The 11,553-nt window shown below is 44.8% G+C and overlaps 1 protein-coding gene across 8 annotated transcripts in view; it reads left to right on the top strand.

The window, feature by feature from the left end:
* The first annotated feature begins 350 nt into the window (after positions 1-350).
* Positions 351-11,553, top strand: part of TRERF1 (transcriptional regulating factor 1) — a 98,728-nt gene continuing 87,525 nt past the window's right edge. For 6 of the 8 annotated variants that reach the window (XM_030235529.2, XM_030235527.2, XM_030235528.2 and 3 more), the window contains exon 1: positions 351-605. The gene's annotated coding sequence lies outside the window, so the exon portion shown is untranslated. Of the gene's footprint in view, positions 606-697; positions 915-1,680; positions 1,827-11,553 lie in introns of those variants that run through there. The other 2 variants (XM_030235523.2, XM_030235525.2) reach the window with 2 other exon arrangements.

Genomic DNA, 11,553 nt, shown 5'->3' with positions numbered 1-11,553 from the left:
CTCCGCCCCAGGGCTGGCGCGGTGTCGTCCCCCGGCGCCGCCGCCCGGGCGGGAGCGGGAGCGGGAGCGGTGCCCGGCCCCAGCGCCCTGCGGCATGCGGCGGGATCCCGCGGCAGCCCCTCGCCCGCACCCCGCCGACCCGGCGGGAGCCGCTGACAGGTCGCCGCCAGTGGCCCCGGCACCTGCGCTGCGCTCACCGCCCTGAGAGGAGGGGCTGCCGGCCAGACCGCGGCGCGGCGGAGCGGGAGGGAGAGAGGGAGGGAGGCGGCGGCGGCGGCGCACGGCCGGCGGCGGGCGGGCCCCCGGGGGCGGCGGGCGCCCCTCGCCCCGCCGCGGGGCCGGGCGGCCGCGGCGCCACCGACACCTTACTTCCTGCTTCGCTACCCGGGGCCAGACCCATCGCGGCGGAGGGATCCCGCCGCCTCCCGCAGCCTCCTCCCCCTCCTGCTTCTGCTTTTCCCGGCTCCCTGCTGCAAGGAAATTATTTGACAGCGATTTGCTGACATCGGGGATTTTTTTCTTTTTCTTTTTTTTTTTTTTTTTTTTCTTTCTTTTTGCATCACGGACTCGGCACAGCTCGGCGGGCGGGGGAGGCCGTGCCGGAGGTAAGTGCCGGTGCCCGGAGCCTCCCCCGGCGCGGGGCCCCCGCCCCGCTCCGCTCCATGTGCCGCCGCCGCCGGGGTGGGTGCCGGGCAGCGGGGCCGCGCCGGGCCGGGCCGGGGGAGTGCGTTTCCTGGCGGAGCGATATTTGTTTACAGGATGGGCGCCGTACTGTAAGTGAAGTAGGACCGAGCCCGGGGCAGCTCCGTAATAAATTAATATCGCGATCTGCTCCCGCCTCGCCGACACCGCCACGAGCCCCGCGCCCGCCCCCCTCCCCCGCCCGCCTGCACTTGTTGCAGACTTCGCGCCAGGTAGGGGCAACGCTTCGCAAGTTTCGTTTTTGCAGGAGCCGGTGCTGCGCTGGAAGGAGAGGAGGGAAAAAAAAAAAAAAAAAGGGGGGGGGTGGGGGAGGAGGGAGAAAAAAGTTTGCAGCTCGCAGTTGACTTTCGGTCTGCAGCGCCGAGGCCCTGCCGGCTGCCGCCGCCTCCTGCCCGTCCGGGCGCGGGCGGGCGGGGGGCGCTGCCCGGTACCTGCCCGGGCCGGGCGGGCGGCGGGGCCGGCGCGGGGCGCCCCCACCGCGGCGCTGCTGCGAGTCCCGGGCGCCGCCGCGCCGTGCCGGCAGCAGAGGCGGGGAAGGGCGGCTCGGCGGGGCTCGCCGCGGAAGTTCTCCGAGCCGCGCTGCCCATCACGGCCCCGGACACGAGTGGGCGAGCCACGCGCTACTCCTCCCGTCCTTCGTCCCGCAGCGCGCTCTGTGCCGTCTCGGTATCAGTGTTGGAACGGAGCGGTCCCAGGGCTCGGCTGTGGAGCCCTTCCCGGGCGGCACCGCGTGGGGCGAGCTCGTTTCGGAGGAATGGGGATTTCTCCCTCCATTCCTGCGGGAGAGGAGCGCGCGGCGGGCTGGGCGCTGGCGGGGCGCTCCGGTTTTCCGGCCCGTCAAAATTACCGGGTGGTAAGGAACAAAAACTGTTAGCCAGGTGTTTAAATACCGGAGTAGCGATTTGCAAGTGAAATTAATCGGCAGTTAACCAGTTAATAAGTGGATAATGCCTATTCATCCTTCTGCTGACTTTACAGAGTGGTTTTCACGTCTGCCTGTCAACTAACCAGGCTTGACTGATGGACACGTAAACCTAGCCGGGTTATTGCCTTCATCCAGTAAAATCTGACCTGCACTTGCTGTCCTTGTGCATCAGTGCTGGTCGTCATTCAAATAGTTACAGGTGAGGTTCATACATTCTTACAGACTGACATGATGGCAGCAAAATACATAGGATGACCCATAGCTTAAATATTTACAGAAAATATTGTGAAGTGTTTAACTGCATGATTAATGTTTTAAGTGTGTGATCACTGAAGGGGGAGTTTTATGCCGTTGGTAGCTACAGTTTTACTGTGGGTATGGGAAGAGAAGAGAGTTCACCTGCCAGGGTTGGCCTGGCTGGTCAGCAGGGCCACTCTGCTGCCTGTACCCATCCTGCTTGGGCCTCTGGCCCGCAGAGCTGCCCTGGGGACCAGGGATTTGTCTGCTGCCCTCACTCAGGGTATAGTGTCATGATGAAGTGACCCATCATTACAGTGCCAGCGTGTTCATGAGTTGTTCCTGTATGCGGTACATGCAGCTCGTTGCTGTCATCGCTTATCTGCTTCGTGGTCTTGGACGTTCAGTTGGATCAGAATGGAGCCATTGCATTAATAAGGTGCATCTATCTAGAAAGAACCCATTTCGCTTCATTGCCCACTGAAGTGACGGAATTTAATATGCCCTTGTTGGTACCTTACCTTTTTTCTGAGTGTTGTCACATGTTACAATAGAAGGGCTGCTGTATGCGTGCTCTGTGCAGCTTTGCCTCAAACAAATAGACTTTTTCCTAGAATTTAGATAAGTGATTTTTCATGTGAAGAAAATGTGTTGTATGCGTTTTTCTTTCCTCTGTAGAGGACAGTCTGATAATCTTTGGAAAAATTAAAGGCTTAAGTATACCCTACTCAAAAAGTTTTGGTGCAAATGAACACTCTGGAACAATCTGTTCTACCATTGATTAGCAGCTTGTGTTTCTGAAGCTGGAGACCTCAGTGAGGACCTGAGCAGCACTGTGGTGTGATGGTCAAAACCCGTGTATCTTGAGAAGCCAAAAAAACTCAAATACAAGTAATGCACTTCACTGTGAAACTTGGCCTGACTGTGAACTGGAGGACTGGCCTCCTGGTGATAGGATAACACTGGAGCTTAATCACGCTGCTCTTGTCAGTGTATGTCCTGCTGTTGGCATCCCTCCCCGGGGAAGGGGGATGAGGCCACAGGTAGCTAGGCAGGCATCCTACCTTCAGTGTTTAGTATCATGGGCCAACATGAGACTAAATAAACCACAGCATGACTAACCTCTCTACCTAACATTGACTCATGTTGGATTTCGATAGACTGAAAAAGTCTCCATGCCTAAGCCATTTCATTTTCTCAACCTGTATGTTACTGGTGATGACCTGCCTATTGAGAATCCTCCAGTATTCATTAAGACCATAAAGCAAGTCCTTGTTTTAGGTTTTTTTTTGCTTCTGGGTAGTGTGCAGCTAGCTTAGATGGAAAAAAGGAATTCCAAGATTTTAAACTCAAAGCTCTGTTGCTTCTTTTCTTCTGGCCATTTTAATCCTTCAAATGATACAATGAGGCTTGCAATTATAAACTGGGCTCATAATTTGGCATCTGGAAGGGAGTGTGAGAAAAGTATAAGAAGAGCAGTTCTGTAAAGTACTGTAGGTTTCCTAAAACAGTCAGTTAATATTTTGCAGTGAATATTTTAATCTTTTTTTTTTTGTTTGTTTGTTTGCTCTAATCAAGTGGAGGATATGTTACCTAAAAAGCAGCCAAGTGTTTGAGAAAGCCCTTCTCTCTCTTTGCCAATACTGTAATGGGACAGTGTAAAAAAGAAGGGCCCTGCGTTGCGCCTCCTTAGTATGTGTCACAATAACTGTGAGATAAGGCAGTTTCATTTCAGCTTCCTTAGAAATATGTATTTGTTTTTTTAAAAAAAGCAAGCAGCGTTTGACAAACACAAAATAATGGTTGGTGTGGAAACAATTTGTTTCCTCCCCTTGCATTCTTTTGAGAGCTGAACAGTTCCAATAAAAATTATCATCAGAAGTACAATTTTGCTTGTCCTTGAAATTAACGGATCCTTTTGCCTGCCTTCCACCTGAGAGAAGTAGGCAAAATCATCTTCAAGTGCACGTGTGAATTCTGCCTGGAGTAGCTGCCACACCCTTGGTTATTTAGGTAAGGTGAGGAGCACAAGTGGCCACGCTGACTTCCATGGCACTGCTTACAAGGGTAGAGTTACCGTCTGTGTAAGTGGGGAGGGGCTGGGGGGCTGCATTCAAAACTAAAGAAAAAGGAAGGCAGCGCATTCCTTCACATATGCTTTTTACAAAACCTCTTCTTAACTTGTCCATCTCTGAGAAACCTATTACTGTAATCAGTTGCAGGGCTGTGAGGGGAAATCGGGCCTTCTAAGATAAAGACTAAAATAGCACATTCAAATATATTTTAAGAAAGGCAACTCTTCCTTCAAAGAGTAGGTCTGAACCTGGCTCAAAGAGCAGTAGCAACAATTTTATTGGGTTGTTTTTGTTTTTAACAACTCTTTGCTTGAAACCAAGCAGATTTAAGAGATTCACTGAAATTACTTTCGAGCAGCATGCGTTTAGGCACCAAGTTAATTTACGGAGCTTGTGGGAGTATCTCTTGTTAGATCTGAAATGAGAGAATGGGCTCTTGCTCCATCATCTCCTTGCTGCTGCCACGGTATATCCAGGCTGGCCAGGAGGACAAAGTGATTGACACAGTCTGCCTGCAGCTCATGTTGACACCAGTTCTTGTTGGAGGTTGGTTTCTGTGGGCAGAAGGAATAGTGTTTTGATAGAAGTTTCTTTTCCCTCTTTCTCGCTTGCCTGTGTCACTCCGTGATGGTGGGGATGTGGGCTCACCTGGACCTGCTCAAAACAGCAGCAGAAAAAAACCCCAAACCATCGATTTCTGTGGGGAAAAACTGGAAAATGTGCTCAGGCTGCCACAGAAACTTGAAGGAAAATACATAATTTATGTTACTTCTTGAGAGGATAATGGTTTGGGGAACCCAGGACATGCTCTTAAATAAATGCCCTAATAGTGTGTGATTTTTATTTTTTTTTATAGTTTAAACTCTTTGCATTAGAGTGGGGGTGTTGCAGGGTTTTGGAGTAGTCCTGGAGTGTTAGGTATATTTTGAGGTTCTGAGTGAAATGAGTCTTGTGGTTTCAGCTTACTCTGTAACAAAGAGTAATGTGTCACACATAAACAGCCCACCTAAGTTTTCATAATTGACTGATGATTTGCTCTGGAAAGGCCCAAAATCCTGATATGAGGCAGAGTCAAAAGGTAGTTGATTTTTTTAAAGAAATTTCATTTTAGTTTGTCATTGTCCATTTTACAGTTTAAATTTTGTTAGAATTTCAGAACAAATTGCTTCTCTTCGGCTTCCCATCCACTGCTCAGGTGGGCTCTTGTCACTTCCCAGGCACACAGTGACAAGTGCCAAGTTTCAACACCCCACCAATGTCTAAAGCAGCCATCCTGGGTCTTGTCACAAATTTTCTCCTGTCTCTTTAGTTCAGCAAGAAAATGGTTTCTGTCTTTCCCCTCCCTCTCCTCATCAACTGCTCATGGTAAGATTTTTTATAGAGCCCGCATTGTGATATGTCCTTGAAGTGCAGAGCTGCAAGGTTTTGTTTTCATTTGCCATTTTTTTCTCTTCATGTTTAAAGTTCATTGCAGCTATAGCAAAGCAAGATTGTTGTAGATGGTCTTTTTTGATTCCTTCCCCTTCCCCCACCCGTGTCAAAAATCTCATGTTCAGTAAAAAGCAAAAACTCAGATTTAGGTACTAAAACTTAAACCAGCTAACCCAGGAGTGTAAAGACTGCAAAAATACATATTGGGAAGGATTGCCCAGCAAAACAGGTAGGTGTAAGTTAAATGTTAAATTATCAGCACCTCCTTTTTAAAGGATCCTGATGGTGAGGTTTTTGTTCACGCCATCTGGCTAGAACAAGGCTTACCAGGACTCTTAAAGGACAGGGGCCATTTGAGGTGCAGAAATTATATCAGGTACTTTCTTTTTAAGTGAATGTCAAATCCTAGATAATTTCAGCATCAGACTGTTAAAAAAAAGTACCCAACGCTGCAAAGCAAGTTTAAAACTTGTGAATGGCTGAAATCCTCTGTCTTAAAAAAAAAAAAAAAGTAATTTTTGTCTTTGTTCCCCACTCCCTCCTCTCTTCTTCTCCCCCTTCCCCCCACCCCCCAATTTTCATTGATGGGGAAGTTTCATTTCCTTTATTTATATATTTTTAGTGTATGTGTGTTTGGGGGGGCATGAGGGTGGATAGGAAGGAAGTCTGTGTTCTAGTTTTTATATTTAAAACTAAAAAATAGCTAATGCTGGTGTGTTTAGAAATGACTTTAAATACATTATCCTCAGTAAACCAAAAATTCTGCTGGTGAATAGGGAATACTGTTAGGGCATTGAGGGGTTTCACAACACTTCTGTGTGGGTGAGGGTCCTGTCTGAGTTCCAGCTGTACTAGCAGGAAAGTGTTTTTCCCAGTACTGTCATGTCTCACATGCCAAATCAGAACTAGAAGTGCATTTTCCTGGAAGGATCTCTATTTACACTTGGAGGGTTATGCCAATTACAGCTACATTAGGCTTTTTTTTTTTTTTTTTAATTTTTAATTCCACACATGACCTACATAGTAACTTCTTTCATTTTCTTAACAGAGCACCCACTACAATCCTGGAATGTCAGTAAGGTATACCTGCTGTCCTATGGCTCTAATGCATATGGTTCTTCTTGCAAGGCTAAGATCTTAAGTGGGTCCTTGTGAAATGAATGCTGCTAGAGCTTTGCATAACTTGAAACAGCCCTATGTTCTCCAGGCAGAATTGAATACACTTTATTGGGGAGCAGGAAATACTCTATGAAGTATGTTGTTCATATGTAATAATATTTTTTTCCTCAAAAGAGATCCCATGTACTTTAATTCTGCATACAATTTTTAAATACTGCAGGTTAGAAAATACTGCATTACAAATCTGTGAAAGTTTGGAGACATAAGTGAGGTGATTTTAATAGACACTTTGATCAGAGACTAAAAGTTAAGTACTCTTTTGGGCAGTGCAGTGGTTCATGAAGAAGGAGGAGGTAGATGGGGTTACTTTGGCAAGAGCCTGTAGGTGCTGGGTGTTGGAGCAGGGGTGCAGCTGGTAGTGCTGCCTCCTGGACTTGTACCACCAGTGCTTCATTCTGCTGCTGCCTTGCTGTCTCTTTGCGCTGGTGGAGAAGATGTCCTAGATCTTGTTTGTGCCAGAAAAAACCAACTCTGGCTAGTAAATAGGGCTGTTGTTATTTTGTAAGCAGATTTCCTACCTATTTGCTCTTTTTGTTTTGTTAAAATTAGCATTCTTAGCAACAGTAGCAGTGTATTAAATAAAATAATGGATGCTGACCAGACTTTACATGGTTCACAAGTAGGAATACTTGGAAGACCCTACATAGCTAAACTGAGCTTTCTTTTCCCTAAAATGTAGGCTGCCAAAGCCCTGAAATATTGAAGATATTGACTTAAAGTTTTGTAAACATCATGTCAATTGCTTCTTTTTTGGTCTGCCTCTTTTATATTTTGTTTCATCCTGAGCGTGGAAGCTGGGCTTACCTTGCAGAGAGATGGTGGTGTTTGAGTTGGCCCCTTGCTGCTTTCAGCAAGGAGAGGGCTGCACGTTGCACATTTTTGGGAGGCTGAAAGCATCTTCAATGACTCAAGGCCCCATTTTAGGGCCTTGAAATAGCCCTAAGCTCTGTGGCCATTACCAAAGCTGAGCTGGAGCCTGTAGTCACCTGAACCGCAAGTACACGCCACGTATAGCTCAATGCTGAACGCAGGAGTTTTGTTGCTGCTTGTGCCCCTGGTATATTGGAGGGAAATGTGTGGAAGCAGTTCAGATGTTAACTCACTGGCATGATTTGGGGGTTTTTTTGGTTACCTTTCAAAAGCTTAGTGTTGCAGAGGAGCCCTTATATATCTTGGTGAAGCAGAAGAAATGCTTCATGTTCAGCCACACTGAGCGGTGCAGCTTTGCAAGAGATCTAATGCTTTGGCCTGCCACGCAGTTCAAATTCAAAGGTCTCCCATGTGGTTGCTTGCATGTGTCCTCCTATCTCTGTTTTGTATCTGCAATTTCAGTATATGCTTCCAGAATGATTTTTTTATTCATTTCCAATCATTCTTCAAAGATAACTGGCAAAAAACATCAGGCTGGTTGTGATTTTACAGCAGTAGAAGGTAGACAACTTTGATCTTGTTAAATTAATTTTCTTCATGTGTGGGCTGAGTGTGTAGTGAGCTGATTTAGTTTTTATTGATCACTGTAAAAACGTGAATTCAGCATCAGAGCAATGATAATAAACAAGTACTTGCAGTGATATTCTAATGAGTTTCTGGCAAAAATAAGGCGGAAAACCATCTCAGAGCCTGACGTGCTTTAGTGGTGAGATGCTGAACCAGGATACTTTATTAGAAAGGGTTGAGTAAAGCTTTTTGAAGTTCTAACTCTCGCTGGCAACACACTTACCGCGAGCAGGAGCATGCCAAACGGGGCAAGATGCAGTCTTTTCATGGAGGCATTTGAATGTCAGAAATGGCATTCTTGCCTGTGTCTGGAAGGGCTTTCACTCCCCTGATCACACCAGGGTAACACAGGTTGTAGGAACCGAGTGTCTGCTTTGTTAGAAGGTGTCTCTGAGCACAAGCAGTGAAGCACTGATGACCTTTCTGTCCCCATCCTCAGGAATGCCCTGCAAACCATCGCCGTGTGTTCCAGTAGGTCTACATGGCAAAGCATCAGGTACCGAGCGGGGGAGTGGAGAGAGGTTTCTAAATTAGCAGGCAATTTATGTCTGGAGAAGTGAGATTCATATTCATAACTACGTTGAACACATATTTCTGAATATGGCAGGGGCATATCTCCATTTAAGGTGGCAGTAATTCCTCTAAGCCGAAATATTTGCAGAAGTATGGGCAGGCAAATTCTCTCTCATTCTTCCATTGATGCTGTTTCCAAGACTTGAAGAGGTTTCTCAGTTGTGATGGTGAACAGTGATTCTCTGTTTTTTTTTTTTTTTTTGTCAGTTAAGCTTGTTTTATGCTGTCAGAGTTCAGTAAATTGGTATGTGAGCAGCATGGATCACAATGAAAAAGTATTGCTGCTATCTGTATGGGTTTGATGGCATTAGAAAATGAGAGGCAAAATTTTTTTGAAGTGAGGAAAAGGTTTTTTTAGGACTATGAAATTTTGTAAGAGATGGTTTATAATTACTTTAATACTTTTCTAAAGTTGCTGCTATTATAATGAAAGAGCATGAATAAGAGAATATGCCTTGCAGGTAAAATGAAAAAAGATTTCATCGTTTATATACTTGAAAACCAAAGATGCATTGCAGAGGATGAATTTTACTGCTTCTATATTGCTTGTAGTAAAAAGTTGGTCTTTGAAGTTGAAAACAGCTTTAGATTTAAAGACATAATACACCTGAAAAGGGAGGTTCACAGAAAAAAGACATTGGATTAAGTACTGTTTTGTTAATGAAAAGAATGTAAGTTAAGCCAAATGTGGTTGCCTGCATAGTAAGGTACTGCTTAACATGAGTGGGAATGATAAAATAAAGTCTTAGCAGACTTTTATTTCAACGATTTCCAACTTTCAGAAGTTTTAATCTGGACGTTGCATGCTCATACATAAACGATAGACTAATACCACAGAATTACTCTAATTTTTGAAAGGAGCTGTACTTTGATGCTGGAAGTCTGTCAGCATACAATCCCTAGGCTAACTGCATGATCGTTAGTTAAAGTAGGGGTTCATTAAAATAACATGGGCTCATCTGGTTTTAAAGGCCACCTCTCAGCCAGTAGGCGATGGTCCAAAACGAGTAAGGTTGCAGTGCAGACATTATAGGGCAATGGCACATAGATTGCTACATAAAAGTGGCTGATGGGAAGGCTTCTGTCAGGTTGTGTGCTCAGTATTGGACCAGATTTTTCAATTTTTAGTCATCTGTAGCAATGCCTGCTCTTGTTATAGTTGGTTGAAGTACCTGTGTGACTGTTTGAAAGACGGTGCAAGGTTGGGTCTGCCTATGACTGGCTGCAGCTCCTTGTTGTAATTATTTTACTCTGTAATAATTGTATTCTTCTAGTTGAAGTATCATAATTACAAAGTGGATGATGGGCTTCAGTTATGTAAGGAAAATCCTTACATTTAAGCCCCACGCTATCCTTTGCATAAACAGCTCTTTTTCTTTATTTTTTTCTTCAGGTAGAACTTTTACTTTCAGGTTATTTCTGGAAAATTCGTACTGCTAATTATGTAAATTACAAGAAACAAAAAAAGAGAACAAAAGAGTGGGGCATCTTATTTTAGGCTTCAGCAAATGCAAAGTCATACGTGGCCATTACAGCTATCTAGAATATGTACCTGCCTTGTTCTGCTACTGCTTTTGTTACCAGTAAACCTTAATCTGGGCATTTCTCGCAGGCTTTGTACCTTGGATTGCCAAATGTGGGAACCGGGAAGTTTTTCCAGCAGCAGGGTCAGCTTGTGCCCCCTGGAGAGTCCCTCCCTGCAGGGCTCCTTCCTTGCATAGACAGAAGTTTCTTGCTGAAAGCAAATGTGGGCTTTCTTTTTTTGGTATGTTTGTTTTTATGCTGTTGTGTAGGCAAGCGTGCGTTTTCTTAGGGCAATCCCCTACAAGAGCAGCAAGTTTTTGTACCTGCACCTTTTGCCTGTTCAGGCAGTAAGAAGCTCTCCTTGAATGGAGGAGAGGCAGATTTCACACCTGCCTGCCGATCAGAGAGAGAGGAGAGTGGAAGAAGCGGTGTTTGAGTGAATGAACAAACTTTCAGGCTGACTCAGTGATACACGTACAGGGTAGGCTGCAAGGATTAGTCACCAATTTACGGTAAATCTCTGTGGTGCTTGCTGGGGATGTGTCTCTATGGAGCTGCACTTAGCCAGCCTGCTAGACTGAGAATGCAGGTAAATGTTATTTCCACAGTATTTTCCCAGTGAACAACAACAACAAAACGCAGTGAAACTCAAAGGCTTGTAAATTACTAAGCTAAAGGCAAAAAAAAAAAAAAATCTTTTGGCTATATCATGGTGCTGCTATCTTCATCTGTGAAACTGGTAGGAAAATGAATAAATTATGCAACGACCTCTTTTTTACTATTTAGAAACCTGTGCTTACATGTTATTAGTACTGTTCTACCCTGTTCTGTGCGGGTTGGTTTTATCTCGGGTTGTTTCTCTTTCAGTAGGTAGGTTTCAAGCTGCATTTGTGTAAAACACCAGTTTACATTATGGCAACAGAATAACAATTACAGGGAAGGATATTCATCTGTTGAAAACACTGTGTTTTCATTTGCCAAAGAGAAATTTCGGGAAAATTACCCTCCAGGTTGAATTTTCTTATAAATGTTCTCAAGTTCTGAAATTATTTACTGGCATAATAGGTAAGCACAGCAGTTACAGCAGAGTTCCTATTAAGTTACTTATTTGGGGGAAAAAGGTGAGGGGTGTAATTTAAAGAAAGTTATTATTTTTAAAAAAATGGTAAATTTTTTCTGCAGCATTTCCTGAGTTACCCAAATTTAGGTTTTTTTTGAATTTTCAGATTGTTCTTTCACCAGTTTCTTCTGTTTGACTGAAATTTTTTGTTTGTTTTTTCTTTTTTTTTAATTTAATTTAGCTGAGCATCTTTCATAATTCTAAGATGCCCTTTCTCTCTGATCTTCTGACCTGTTTTGCTTGGCTTGTTTAATCTGTCCTTAGAGAATAGTTAATTTTGGCCATAATCC

Source organism: Serinus canaria, chromosome 3 (assembly GCF_022539315.1).
Source record: "Serinus canaria isolate serCan28SL12 chromosome 3, serCan2020, whole genome shotgun sequence".
In the NCBI taxonomy this organism is placed as follows: Eukaryota; Metazoa; Chordata; class Aves; order Passeriformes; family Fringillidae; genus Serinus; species Serinus canaria.
Note: the sequence above shows the minus strand (reverse complement) of the source record. Positions and strands in the feature narration are given on the sequence as shown.